At 39.5% G+C, this 14,334-nt stretch overlaps 1 pseudogene; it reads right to left on the bottom strand.

Annotated features, from left to right (window-relative positions):
* Positions 1-253: 253 nt before the first annotated feature.
* Positions 254-1,694, bottom strand: LOC119543508 (annotated as a pseudogene).
* Positions 1,695-14,334: the final 12,640 nt, after the last annotated feature.

The following is a 14,334-nucleotide window of genomic DNA, read 5'->3' as shown; positions in this document are numbered from 1 at the left end:
CAAAGGGGGGCAAAAAAGAACCTTTTCAAAAAATTTGCTATTCCATGTATTCATTTTTTTTTTTTTTTTTTCAGTTGGCTGAGCCAACTGAGGCTTTATTTTGGAAAAGACAAAACTGGCTTCTAGTTGGGAACATGGGCAAGAAGGGGTACCCCAGGTCTCCTGTTCCCTATGCCCCCCTGCACAGCTCCTTGTCCCCAGGCTCTGGGGCAGCACGGCATGGGGGTGGCCTGGGAGGGGCTGCAGTGGCAGTTCACTTGGGCAGGGCATCGGATGACTCCGACACCAGCTTCCCATCACGGGTCTCAATCTTATTCACAACCACGGCCTTGGTGGAGTTAGTGCATCTCCCACTGGAGCTGAAGGAGTAGTTGTTGCCAGTGCCTGAGAGGCCCCCGAAGACGGGGCTCAATGGACCTGATTAGTAGCCGCTGGAAGTCTTCGTATGAATACTCAATGTTCTGTATCCCAGATTCCAGCCGGCTCTGCTCGCCCTCCAGCAGCTTGCGGTGGGTGGCGATCTCGATGTCCAGAGCCAGCTTGATGTTCATCAGCTCCTGGTACTCGCGAAGCTGCCGCTCCATGTCCTGCTTGGCCTGGTGCAGGGCGGCCTCCAGCTAGTCCACATGGCATTGGTGTCCTTAACAGCCAGCTCCCCACGCTGCTCGGCATCCGCAATGGCGGCCTCCAGGGAAGCTCTTTGGCCCTTCAGGCCCTCGATCTCAGCCTGGAGCCGGCTGATGGTCCAGTTCATCTCGGAGATCTGTCTTCATGTAGCGGAGGTCATCCCTGTGCTTCCCAGCCAGCATTTGCAGCTCCTTGTATTTGATCTGGTACATGCTCTCGGCCTCGGCCCAGCTACCATTAGTGATCTTGTACTGGGCCTTGACCTCAGCGATGACGCCATCCAGGTCCAGGGAGCGGCTGTTGTCCATGGAGAGGACCACGGACGTGTCAGAGATCTGGGCCTGCAGCTCATGGATCTACTCTTCATATAGCTGCCTGAGGAAGTTAATCTCATCCATCAGCCCTTCCAGGCGGGACTCCAGCTCTACTTTGTTGTTGTAAGCTTCATCCACATCCTTCTTGATGAGGACAAATTCATTCTACATCTCTGTTCACTTGTTGGTCTTGTCCTCCTACTTACTCTTGAAGTCTTCCACCAGCCCCTGCATGTTGCCAAGCTCTGCCTCCAGCTTCAGCTTCTCCTGGCTCAGCACCTCGTGCTGCCCCTGAAGGTTGTTGATGTAGCTCTCAAACAAGTTGTCCATTTTGCTCCCAGCAGTCTTCTGCTGCTGCAGGAGGCTCCACTTGGTCTCCAGCATCTTGTTCTGCTGCTCCAGGAACTGCACCTTGTCAATGAAGGAAGCAAACTTGTTGTTGAGGGTCTTGATCTGCAACTTCTCCTACATCCACACGGCCTGGATGTTGGGGTCCACTTCCAGCTTAAGGGGACTCAGCAGGCTCTGGTTCAATGTGACGACTGTGATGCCCCCTGCACTCCCTGCCCCTCCGTAGCCCCCCATCAGACCCATGCCAGCACCCAGGTTGCCCTGGAAGCTGCTGCTGCCACTGCCCACCCAAGAGTAGGAGCTGACACAGGTGCCGGGCCCGCTGGTGTAAGAGCGGCTGCTGAAGGTCCAGGGGCTGGAGGAGGACACCTTGTAGGATTTCTGGGTGAACCTGATGGACATGGTGGAGACTAAGGAGGAATGTGGAATTGCTCTTCAGATGACTGACTTACAATGAGGGGACTGAAGAGGGTCGCTGGATAGGCAGCAGGAAGTCATTATTCAACCAAAGAATGGAGGAACCAGTAATACCAGAAGGGGGCCTCCACAGACTAATCGCATGTCTCACAGTTTTCCAATACCAGCTCCTACTGGTTCCTCATTGAAACCTTTAAATATAATCTCCAAAGCTTGCCATGAAAAGGACCACATGTCATCAGCTACAACATTGCGGCATTTCCCTTTTTTACAGCTCTTTTTGCAATTTTGTAGTTGGATTTAATTCTAACAGGGGTATCAGTAGACTGCCTGACTTCTAATCTGACAAAACTCATTGGTATTTACTGGGGCCCTGTAGTAATCAAAGTTTTCCAGAGAAGCAGAACAGACAGGAGATAGATAGATACATAGATAGATAGATAGATAGATAGATAGATAGATAGATAGACAGACAGACAGAAAGATACACAGATTTATTTATTATAGGAATCGGATCACATGACATGGGGATTGGCAAGTCTGAATTCCATAGGGCAGGTCCCAGGTTGGGAACTCTAATGAAGCTTTCAGTGAATTCCCCAGAAGCTGGATGGCTGAAGTAGAGATAGAAATTCTTCTTTCTGACTACTGAAATTATCCGTTACCCCATAAGACGTTCAACTGATTGGATGATACTTCTCTCATTGCTAAAGGCAATCTCCTCTGTTGATTGTAGATGTAATCAGCCAAAGATGCAATCAATGGACTAATGATTTAAATCCACCAAATAATGTCACAGTAACAATCAGGCCAGTGCTTGTTCAACCAAACAACTGGACAACATAAACTAGCCAAGTTGACACAGGAACTTAACCATCACAGACCCTGATCATGCTGAAAATCAGAAACCTGACCTTTCTTGGCACACTCTGACATCTGATGAGAAACCTTCATTTTCACAGATTCCTTGAAAACACAAAGGGCAACAAAGGCTGAAAACACTGTAACCCTCATGGGTGAGCAGGTAACTTTAAGTGATCAAGAACAAGTGGTAGTCACTACACTTCTTCCCCATACTAAATTCCTTTCCCACAACAACTCATCCTTTTTTTTTTTTCTAAATAGAAAAACAAAAAAGTTAGAAAATAGAAACTTAAGTACAGAAAGTTCATATTAAGTGTGTAACTATGGAAGAAAGAATAGCTTAGTGAACTGGATTGGAGGTCCAGTTCCATCATTTAATATCTGTGTGAACGTGAACAACCTTGTTGAACCTTAGTTTTCTAAGTACTTTCTCATGGAACATAAGTACCCCATAGTTTGCTGCTATTAATTTTTTTAAATTAAATGTGGTTCTACTAAAATTTACTTCTGTGATATAAAGGTTTTATAACATAATTAAAAAAGCAGCTACCATTTAAATTTTAAAACAAATAAATTGTAATCAAAGAACCACATGTCCACAAGGTATCCAGTGCTGGGACAGGTGCTTTATGAATACAAAAGAATTAAAAACCCTAGTCTTTTCCCTTAGGTAATTTACTTCATTGTTAGGAGACAAGATTAACTTAATGAATAGGTAATCTTTGGTAAACAAATGCGTTATTAGTAAATAAACATGGCAGTATTTAAAAATTGTTTTTGATGCAGATTAATATGAAATCACATGTAAAACAGCCATGTAACCCAATCGTTAGTCTTCTAATGTCTCAAAACAATTATCTGTAGTAGTAAAATAGAGTAATCATTGAAATAAAGTCAGAAGTTGTAGTGAAGTTGCAGCCCATTCAACTTTTGCTTTTCATGATCTTACTTTCTTCATTGCACGGGATTGTAGGGAATCACTTTAACCTGTGCAATGGGTCATGTGCAGAGCTGTCCCTATATTTAGTGAATCCAGGGTGAAAGGGATGGACTCATTTCCATGCTCTGTGTATGGGGCTAAATCCTCATTGCTGGACAGTGACCCACAAGCAGAGTCAGATTGGGAGAAGGTGATTCCACTGCAGATGGGGGTTCAGATGCGCAGTTGGATCCATGCTCACCCCATAAGGTAGGCAACAGAAACATTGACTCTGCCCTCCTCCGTACACATCCCTCAGACCATACATAGCTACACGATAATACTCATCATCTATTTAAATGTGGTTATGACTCAGAAAACATTGGGATAGTGTCTTCCAGGCTCTGCTGGCATCCAGGAACAGTGTTGGGTATCACAGCACTCCTAAGGTGGGGCAGGAAAGGAGGTTAGAGAGCTGAGATGCTGACACAGTCTTGCTTCTATGGGAGCATTTTCCTTTTTCCAAAATGAATGCTAGAATTGCCTGACTATAGGAGGTACCACCTGGGAGTTATTTGTTTCATGGTTCAGAAGTTTGTTTACTAAGCTTTTGTTCTGATAATGATCTGAAAGTCAGTTTTACTTTGGAATGAATGGCAAGTCTAACTTGATTTTTTTTTTTTATTATTAGACCTGTGCTGAAAGAGGTCAAAAATGACCATATCACTGATCCATGGAGGAACACAAAGCTATTCTCTGTAGAATTGCTAACCTTATCTCTGGATTACAGTAACCTTTCATAAGCAGACACACACACACACATACACAGACACTCCCTACTCAGTCTCTGTCTGTATATTTTGTTTCCTTCCAGAGAAGTAAAGAGGGAAGTTTGAAACAGTCAATGTTTCCACACCCCTTTTATGTTGACAAAAAATGTAACAACATTTCTCAAGGGTAAAAACAGTTTCTACTGAATGCTAGCTCCTTTTTCACTTGAACACTGTTGGGATGTGGGTAGTAGTTAAAGAGTAACTCAAGTCTTAGAGAGAAGTGTGACAATAATAAGACAAGTTTTCAAGCCTGGATTATGAATTCATGTAACTATTTTGTAGTCATAGCTTCTATAGCTTATTTAGATGTGAAAACTTCTTCAAGAATATTGGCTATTGAGGTGTATTAAAATAAGAACAAGGAAGCACCCAGAATTTTGAGTCTTACTTCTGTTTGAATATAACATTGAATATATGTGGCTAAGCCTTCTGACACACAATGCAAGGATATGGCTTTTGGTGCATTTAAATCCAAAAGTGTATTATAATTATATTTTAAAATTATTGTAGGGAAGAAGAGCATCTTAAGTTCAAATTTTGTACAGAGACTAGTTATGGAATTCTTTATTTACGTTCTCAAAATAATACTCCAACAATTGATACTTTAATTGTTATTCTGGTATCATCTGGGAACAAGAATACATGTGTGTGTGAACATACACAAACACACACACACACAATACCTGAAGAGATAATATTGTCCTAAGAGATAGCCATTAAAACAGTTGTCCTGAACACATTCTTTTGATACTATGTTTATGCTTAAACTTATTTTCAGATTTACATATGTATTTATGGAATTAATCCAGTCTTTCCTTAAAGAACAATAAACTATATATCTAGGGAGGATTGTTGGTGAAGACTGAGGACAAAGCTCATGCATGAGCTTGCCCTAAAACACTCAATATTCATAATGAGGATTTACCTTGTTAAGTGAAAGTACTTTCAAAAGTAAAGATATACTTTTAACTATTAAATATGATTTTTGACTCAATTTTGAAGAAGGTATTTCCTTTAGCTGAACAGTTGAAAGAACAGGCTGGACTTAAAGCTATGCAATTCTGTCATAACACTTGTTACATATGGATACAACATTTTAAGTGGCAATATATGATATGTGATAAGCTATATGGTTTTCATAGGTTTTGCTATTGTATTTTAAATAAAAGGAAAGATAACTGGAGGCCCAAAGTAGGCATTTTTTAAAAACATAAATTTTCTCTTTTTAAATTAAGGGTAGATAAATGAAGATAGATTTAATACAAATTTTAAAAATCAGGAAATAAAATCCTGCCCATATTCATATATTTGAGTTTCTATCTCAGTTTAAAATATTTCAGTACTTATGTTAAATCCTGGTCTCAGAGTAAGTCTTTTGCAGGTTGGTTTGAAATCACCAATTCTAAACAAGAAATCCAATTTCACAAAATATGAGAAAGCCCCTTGCAGGAAAAATTTACACTGGTTAGTTACGTTTGTTTTTCTTGATACTTTTTATTATTGAAACTCTTTCATATAGCTGTTATTTCTCCTATGTCCAGGAGGCCAAGAGCTTGTCCCTCTTGAATTAGTTCATCTAAATGTCAATTTTTTGGGTAATGGAATGAGAATTATATCTTAATATTTTCATTTAGGACTGTAACTATATGACCTTTAAGATATGATCTCTGATGATTTTTAAAATACCTTTCCTTAAAGTTAGCAGTAAAAAAATTATCATAATTATTAAATAATATATATTGTTATATTAGCCTAAGACAGAATATGGAGGTATTTATCTCAATTATGGCTGTCTTTGGGATAAAATGGATCCTAGGCAATTCGCAAAGAAGTTTTCTAGTGTCTTTGGGCTGCTGCTGCTTGAGAAAAAAGAAGAATGAAGGATTTCTGCTCCAAAGATTACATTCTTGAGCCCAAGGCCCTTCATCTTTCCCCTCTCTTAACAGTAAGTGGCACCCACTTTCGGTTAATCTCTCTGAGGTATAATACATGCCCAGCAGGACTAAGCGAAGACGGATGCTTAGCTCACGCATAAACAGCCAATGTACAGATGCACAGTCATCTTTACTTAATCTGGGTTGATGTAGTTTAGCTCCTTATTCTGATTCAAAATCTGTCACTCAGGTTACTTGTTGGGTTTGCTGGCTCTCACACCCTCCTCTGATCCTAGGTTAACTCATGCCTCCCTCACTGGCTCCCAGATCTACCTCTTTAGTTTCAGATTAAAACTGCTCTCATTGTAGTTTCCCTGATGCTGAGTCAGTGATTCTGCATTCTCGGTAGCCTGCACATCACTCATCAGGCTTCCACTGCTTCCTCAACTGATCTCATTTCTTTTGGGCATGCAGCATTGGCAGCTCTAAACAGTGCTTCCTGTTCTGCTGCAAATTTTCAGGGTTTTTATTGTTGTTGTTGTTGTTGTTGACCCGTTTGGGAGCTTGACCAAATTTCTGCCAACTGTCTCCTTTTTACACTTTCAGGATTTTCCAAATTGGATTAACAGATTGCCTTTACCTTTCTATTGTTCTATAATTGCATATTCATGCCCAGAGTCCATATAATGTTGCATATGTAGAAACTTTAACATTCTGTACCATGAAACTCATTAAATATGTAAAAATATATGAATTTATAATGACATTTAAAAATAATATTCAGTCACCTTTGGAAACTGACAAACATTTTTAAATGGAGGGAGGGAGAGAGAAAGAACTAAGCATTACTATTTGAATTGTATCTTAGACTAAACAAATAGTTGATGAGGGGAAGTTTTTTTTTTTTTAAATGAATTCCAGCTATTAAATGCAGACAAACTTAAATATCGCCGTTTTGCAAATCCTAATAAAATAAAGAATTTGAGCAATGAAGATCAATGGCTTCTAAGCCACTAGGTGAAAAACTAATGGGGAACTTTACAATGGATGGAACAAGCTGGACAACAACAGATCAAATTTAACATTACAAAAATAAAAACAGCCTTATGCTTTGTGCCTCCTGATTTGATGTAAAAGGAAATATACAACCTTACCTGTGAAATATTCTTATAAACAAATTGAACCTGATTCTTTTCGAAGCCTCTAGATTTAACTACCAATTTTGTGGGAAATACAGAAGACAAAGGATGTAACAGGAAGTCAATCAGCAAAATAAATCAAGAATGTGGGAAATTCTAAAGGACAAATTATCTGCTTTCTTCAACAAATCACAAGAAAAACAAAGTAAGAAAAGGTCATTGCTGTGGATTGAATCATGTCCTCCACAAAGGCATGATCAAGTCCTAATTCCCAGTCCTGTGGATACGCACTAAATTTGTAAATAGGATAGTCAAAGATCCCACGAGTCCAAACTGAATCAGAGTGAGCCTTAATCCAATATGACTGGAGTCCTCATAAGCAAAGGAAATTGGGACCGCAGTAGTAGGAGTGAGGAGGAGACAGAAGGAGACAGATGGCCATGGGATGGAGGCCGAGACTGAGTTATGGAATGATGGCAAGTCCCCACCAGAGCCCTGTAGACTTTGGAGAAAGCATGGCCTGCAAATGCTTTGAATTTTGGACTTCTGGCTTCCAAACCTGTGAGACAATAAATTCCTGTTGTTTAAGCCAGCCAGTCTGTGGTATTTGTTACAACAGCCCTGGAAAACTAAGACAGGACCTGTAGATTTTTAAAAGAGTATTTGGAGACATACAAATTAAATGCAATATATGGGATTTGGGCTCCTGATTTGAACAAAGCAACTACAAATAATAATCCCAAGAAATGAAAAAAGAAAAAAAAACAACAACAGGGAAATCTGAAGACTGACTGGATATTTGACAATATTAAGGAATTATTAATTTTAGGTGTAATGATGGTATTATTGTTATATATTTTTAGAAAGAATCCTTATCTTTAAAAATTATATTATGACACTTTCATGAATAAAGTGGTCATGTGTTAACAATTGTTAAAGTAGGCAATGGCTACATGGTGGTTCATTATACTATTCTTTACACTTTTATGTATATTTGAAAACCTCCATAATAAAAAAGTTAAAAAGATTCAGTAACTAATACATTCCTCTGCAGATGCAATAAAAACTTTGATGTCAAGAGGGAAGCTTGTTCTAGAAATGAAAACCTATCTAATGGAATCTATTATATTGATTGTAGTGTTACTTTCGACCGACCTTCTTTCTTCTTCAGAAAAAAATGATACTATCTGTTAAAATATAGACATTGAATGACTTAAGGGTGGGAAGAAAGCTGTTTAGTAGGAAACTGACAGATTGATCTATCAGTTTTGGAGGCTCCCCACTTTGTCCTCTCCCCTCTAGAGAGGCATTTGTTGGTATAGGCTAGAGGTGATTTGTGAAAATCCAGGTGAGCACAAGGCTTCTTTAATGCCCAGTGCTATCCAATAAGCATCCCAAGGCTACTTCTGAAATCACCAAGGCAGCCACAGTCATGTAGCATGCTGGTAGTTCCTTGTTGAGACTGGGAGAAGGAGTAATCTACTATCAAAGGAGTAGAACTAGAAGAAACTGAGAACAAAAGGGTTGGCCCCATCTAGGGAGGTATCTGCAGTCCAAATCAGGAAGTTCAAGACTACTCACGACCAAAAATTTAAGGATGAAAACCAATGGGGTTAGGATGTCAGACTTCTTAGGTCTGGCAAGACAAACAGAAAAGGGTCAGGGCCCACTGATAACCAGATTAGTATGAAGAAGAGGGCTCAACAATAAAATAGAATTGGAGTGGTAGAGACCAGGAGTCTGGAACACACACTTTGGGGCAGAGAGGGACGCAGTGAAGTTAGTGGGAAGACTGTGGTCCATTGATCATGTGGTCTCTTAGGTGGTTGATGTCACATGTAAACACACAAGTTTCAGGCAGTAGGCATCATTCAGTAATGATGGAGATGGAATTTGAACCCAGGTCTGGGCTCAACACCTGTTCTTCCATTGCTCACTCTGTCTTCCAGCTCACTGAACTGACTGGCCATATTGGAGAGTTGTTTTTAAGAAACAGCCTTTTCCCATCCTCTTTGTGTAGTTCTATCCCTGGCATCCCTCCCAACTCCTTATTAAAAGCCAATCCCTTGCTTAGGCAGCAGTAGAGGAGAGCCAACATGTCACCCCTGGAGGGAGAGGGAAGAGGCAATGGGAAAGCCTCAGACTCTGGAACCAGACCCACCTGGGTTAATCCTGGCTATATTTTTCCCAGCTTGCTAGCTTCTGTCAAGCTTCCTTTCCTTTTAGAGTGTTTGCTTTTTATCATCTGTAAAATGAGGAGAGTGTTATCTACCTTGAAGTGTTGTTGTGAGAATGAAATTCCAAAAAGAGACCACAAAATATAATAAAAGTGACCAGGAATAACTCACTCTTATTTTAAACTAATTTTGGCCATTTGGAGTCCTGTGATGAGTGGAAGTCAGACAGACTGGGGGACAGCAGAATCTTAGGAGGTTTTAACAGCATGTGGCATCCCCACACCAAGAAAATCAGGTTCTGAACCTGTCCAAACGTGATTGGGAAAGAGTTGTTTCTATGAAAATTTTATGAGTCAAAATATTGTATAATACCTATTATAATGCTTTGCCCAGTAGCATCCCCATCCCATCATCACAGAAATAAGAAAGCTAAAAAGGAGTTTCCTGCTCATGCTGTCTTGTCCAGAGGACAAGAGGACTTGTTTCTTTTGCCATTCCATGATTTCCAACTTTACCGATAGATTGGGCATTGGGCTCCCGAGAAGCAAGTAAGTTAAGTGATACATATCAGAAAGGTTGATTTCTTAGGGCTGGGGCAAATATTAGCCATTCACAGCTCTTTTGGTATGAAAAGATAGTTTCAGATAATGGGGGATGACAACAGATTGGAAAATTTTATGTTTGTCTATCATAAATATCATACATATATAAATTTATGATTTTAATATTATTCTTTATTATATAGATATCATTCACTGAATGTTAGCTCCTTTCTTATTTCCATATTCTTCTATATTGAGTACAGTGGAGACGGTCAGCTCTTTTTCTGATAATTTTATGAACTGTTGAATGACAATTAAATTTGCAAATGATGTGTTTCCATTTGTCACTGTGAAAAAAACAGCCCTACTTTCCCCTAGAGTAGTCTTTAGAATTCTTATAAACTTTGAGTAATGGGTTTTTAGGCTTTATTTTTTTTAAGTAGCACCTCACTAATGCGTAAGAGAATAAATTTCCATTTTAAGTTAAATTTTATATGTCTTACAAGGTTACCTGTTGGTAACTCTAAGTTGTTACTGACTTTTTAAAAGTAACCAATAGAAAAGATACAGAATTTAAGGAACAGGTAAAATGAATGCTTGGCTCTGTAACCCTTTTAACATTTTTTCAAGACATTCTTTAATCAATAGCCATGCTATCAGGAACAATTTTCCTGGAGAATGCTGTAATTTTGTTCATTCAAGTTGTTGAAGACATTTTTACCTTTGTTGTCTCCACTTTATAAATACTCTTGGGTTCCCAAAAGACCATCCTCGACCCTTCCCAAACATTAATCTAAAAGCATTTTTTTTTCCTCTGGCAAATAATTAAAACTTTTCTTTTTCCTGGACTCATAGGACTTATTTTAGATATGTTGAAGAACTTTTATTATGATTAGATTGAATGGTTTAGTACTACTATTCCTTAAATGGTAATGAAACCTTATCAAACATCTTTTTCCACCATCTCCATGACTCCAAAATATCCAGATGAGAAAAAAAATTATCATTTATCTAGTTTTTTTATCTTAAAACATCAGGTAAGAATGTCTATCTGGAACATTAAAATTTCCCCCACCTCTTACATAGTAGTTTATGCCCAGAGACTGAGCTTTAGACAATAGATGGAATGAAAAGCCAAACTAGAAGGATCATGCTAGTTTACCTAAATTCTGGGCAATGTCCCAAGATTGAAATGAATTGTTCTCAGAGCTGTAGGGAGTGGATATCTGAAATCACCCCTTTAAAAGCCACAGGAGGCTTGGGGACTTGGAAATGGTAAAATGTCAAGTTGAAGGAAATTAAAGGTTTCAAATCCTGAGGCTGACCTTAGAGGAAGGTTGATTCCTGAGTAAACACAAAAGGAGAAGTCACAGCCACAGCAGACCAAGGTGAAGAAGGTTATCTGGAGTACAAATGCCCAAAGGAACCCCCGAACAGGGGTATAATGAAATAAGAAAGAAGCAGGAAAAACAGGTCCTAGATCCAGTGCTACTGCTTTCTGGTCTCTTAATTTCTCAGAAACCGAGCTGTTGAGCCAGTACAGTGTAGAAGTTTAGCACCTGGGCTCTGGGGTCAGACTGTCTAGGTTCATAATGCTGGCTCTGTCATTTACCACTGTGTGAACCAAGGAATCACAATGCTTGTAAGCTTTGTGTATAAAACGGGCTAACAATAGTACCTAACACTGAATATTGTTGTGAGGAGTCAATGAGTGAGTGTATGTACATTGGCACGTAGTAAATGCTCAATTACAGCACTATTATTACTTCCATGGGCAGCTGTGAAGAACATCTGGAAAAAAAATGTGAACAGGTTTTGAAGACTCTGAATGGCCATGCAAATCCAAGGTAGTATTACTTTGTTTAGTTCTGATTTAGAAGCATGTCAGAATTCTGCAGGTAGGCACTTGCAGCATGGTTTTCAGGGATTTAGAAGGGAAAGTTATTTATTCTTTGTATCTATCTGGGCAGATAGAGGGTTACACACTGCTGGCATCTATGCTCCTAGCCTGAATGATTCTTTATTATTTTAATAAAGCATGGATTGATCCCTTGCCCTCAGAATTGAAAAATGTTGGGAAAGAGACAGGAATAAGGGAGTCATACTCATTACTTCTTCCTTATCATGACTCAGCCTCTACCCCTCTAAGGCTTTCTGGCTTGTAGATTAGCCATATTTTGAGTCATTCCATAGGTTCATGACCCTTCTTCTTACATAAGCCTGTTCTGATCAGCAGTTACAAAGACAGGTTTTCTGCTTTTCTACACAGATTGTCCTCAGTGTATGCAGAATTGGACCATTAATTGGGGTAGGTTAACTTGAAATGAATTGGATTCTGCTACTTGAGGAATATTCTTGGAAGAAAGAAATAAACATCGCTATTTGCTGTGGGAATGTAGAACAGAATAAGAGAAGAGACATAATTTTGGGAGATGCTTTGAGTACCTTTTTAATAAACATTTTCAAAATCTGAGAGTTTTGCTACTCTAGAGCGATCTTATTGCTCTAGATTTTCCCCCAAGGCCTGGTGATATCACCAGCTTAGAACCCAGGAAAGAATGCACTAAAAGCAAGTTTCCTGGATGAAATGACACATGGGTTTATTTACAGTTAGCAAAATACATGGTATTTTGGAAAATATCCCTGAAAGCCAAGCTCTATCTTCAAAGGGAAATCCAACAATAAGATTCCATGGAAAGAATTCTGAAAATTTGTGAGAAAATGTCCCTTTTTTCTGTAAATGGATTATCATACACACACACACACAATCATTGACATCAACAAACATTTATTGAGGGGCTACTCAGTCAACAAAATAAAACTTACTCTCTTATTCTTATCCCTGCAACACACCCACCCTCTTGCAGTCTTTGGAGAAATCTCAGCAAAGGGGCATTTTGATCAGCCTAATCTTCAAAGAAACTCTGAAGCTGCTCGCATGGCCTTTCTTGCTATAAAAAAAACACTCTCCAGCAGTGCACACCCTTTTTAGACCTCTGACTAAATCACAGCAAAATGACCATTACCCTGTACAATTCTTCCTCCTATAGTTCTTTCAAAGGGAAAAGATGAGGGGTAGGGGGCATGCCAGGCCATGTGTAGGGGGGCTCTGCATTCTGCTTTTTTATCACCCTCCCCCTCACCATGTCACAGGTGAGGATGGGTAGGTGGAGAAAGCCTATTCATTGGAACATATCTGTACCTGTCTGCAAAGCACGAAGAAAAGTACATTTGATGATGAATTGCAATAATTAGCAGTGAGTAGTGCAGTTGTTGTTAATGCTACCTTTATCCCAGGCAGAGGTCAACATTGCCTCGTAAATGAATGACTCAGCAGTACAAAATTGTGAGGTGTCTCCTCTGCAATTAAATTTGGCCCTCTCAGAAGTAATCAAAACAAAGTGCCGGCAAGAAAGCAAGGCTGAAGAGTAATTTGGCAGCATATAGTAGTGCTCCATATTTTTAAAAAATAATATTTGTGGAAATTACTAATTGTTGACCAAAATCCATTCTTTTCTTCCTCTAGGCATATGTCTCCCACCCCACAACTGCTTTTCCCAAACTTCCGTAAGGTTAAGTGTTTCAATGGAACTAAATTCTCAAAAAAGGAACATCAACAGAAGTGCTGAGTATAACTCCCATATTATTTGCTTAAAGTGAAATTGATGGCCTGGACTTGGTCTTCTTATACTTCCCAGTGTGCCCGGTGCCCAGCTTTGACCCTGTAAATGAGCCTAGGGCTCTCTCTGGAGGGTTCCCAGGGCAACAAGATGTGAGAAATGTGAGCACCCAACTGCTCACCCTCAACCAACTGCCCACTTCAGTACTAAAATGGGTGAGGGAAATAAACGCCTATATTTTCTAATCCTCTGAATTTTTGGAACTCATTGAAAAAGTATCTTAGGCTTTATCCTAACATAATATAATATATAACTGTGCACTATATTATTCCACATAATATAATATAATAATAATATATAATCATATTCATTTGCTATTGCTGCATAACAAATTGCCACAAACTTAGTGGCTTAAAACAGCATACATTTATTATCTCACAGGGCCATAGATCAGGCCCAGGTGGGTTCTTTGATTAGGGTCTCATCAGGATGAAATCAAAATGTCGGGGTGGGGTGGGGTGGTGCAAGCACATCTAAGGCTCAGGGTCCTCTTCCAAGTTCACATCATTGTTGGCAGAATTCATTTCCTTGCCGTTGTATGACTGAGGTCCCTGTTTTTTTGCTAACTGTTGGCCTGGGACCACTTTCATCTCCTAG

The sequence above is a fragment of the Choloepus didactylus genome, chromosome 8 (assembly GCF_015220235.1).
Source record: "Choloepus didactylus isolate mChoDid1 chromosome 8, mChoDid1.pri, whole genome shotgun sequence".
NCBI lineage: Eukaryota > Metazoa > Chordata > Mammalia > Pilosa > Megalonychidae > Choloepus > Choloepus didactylus.
This window is presented reverse-complemented; position numbering and strand designations above follow the sequence as displayed.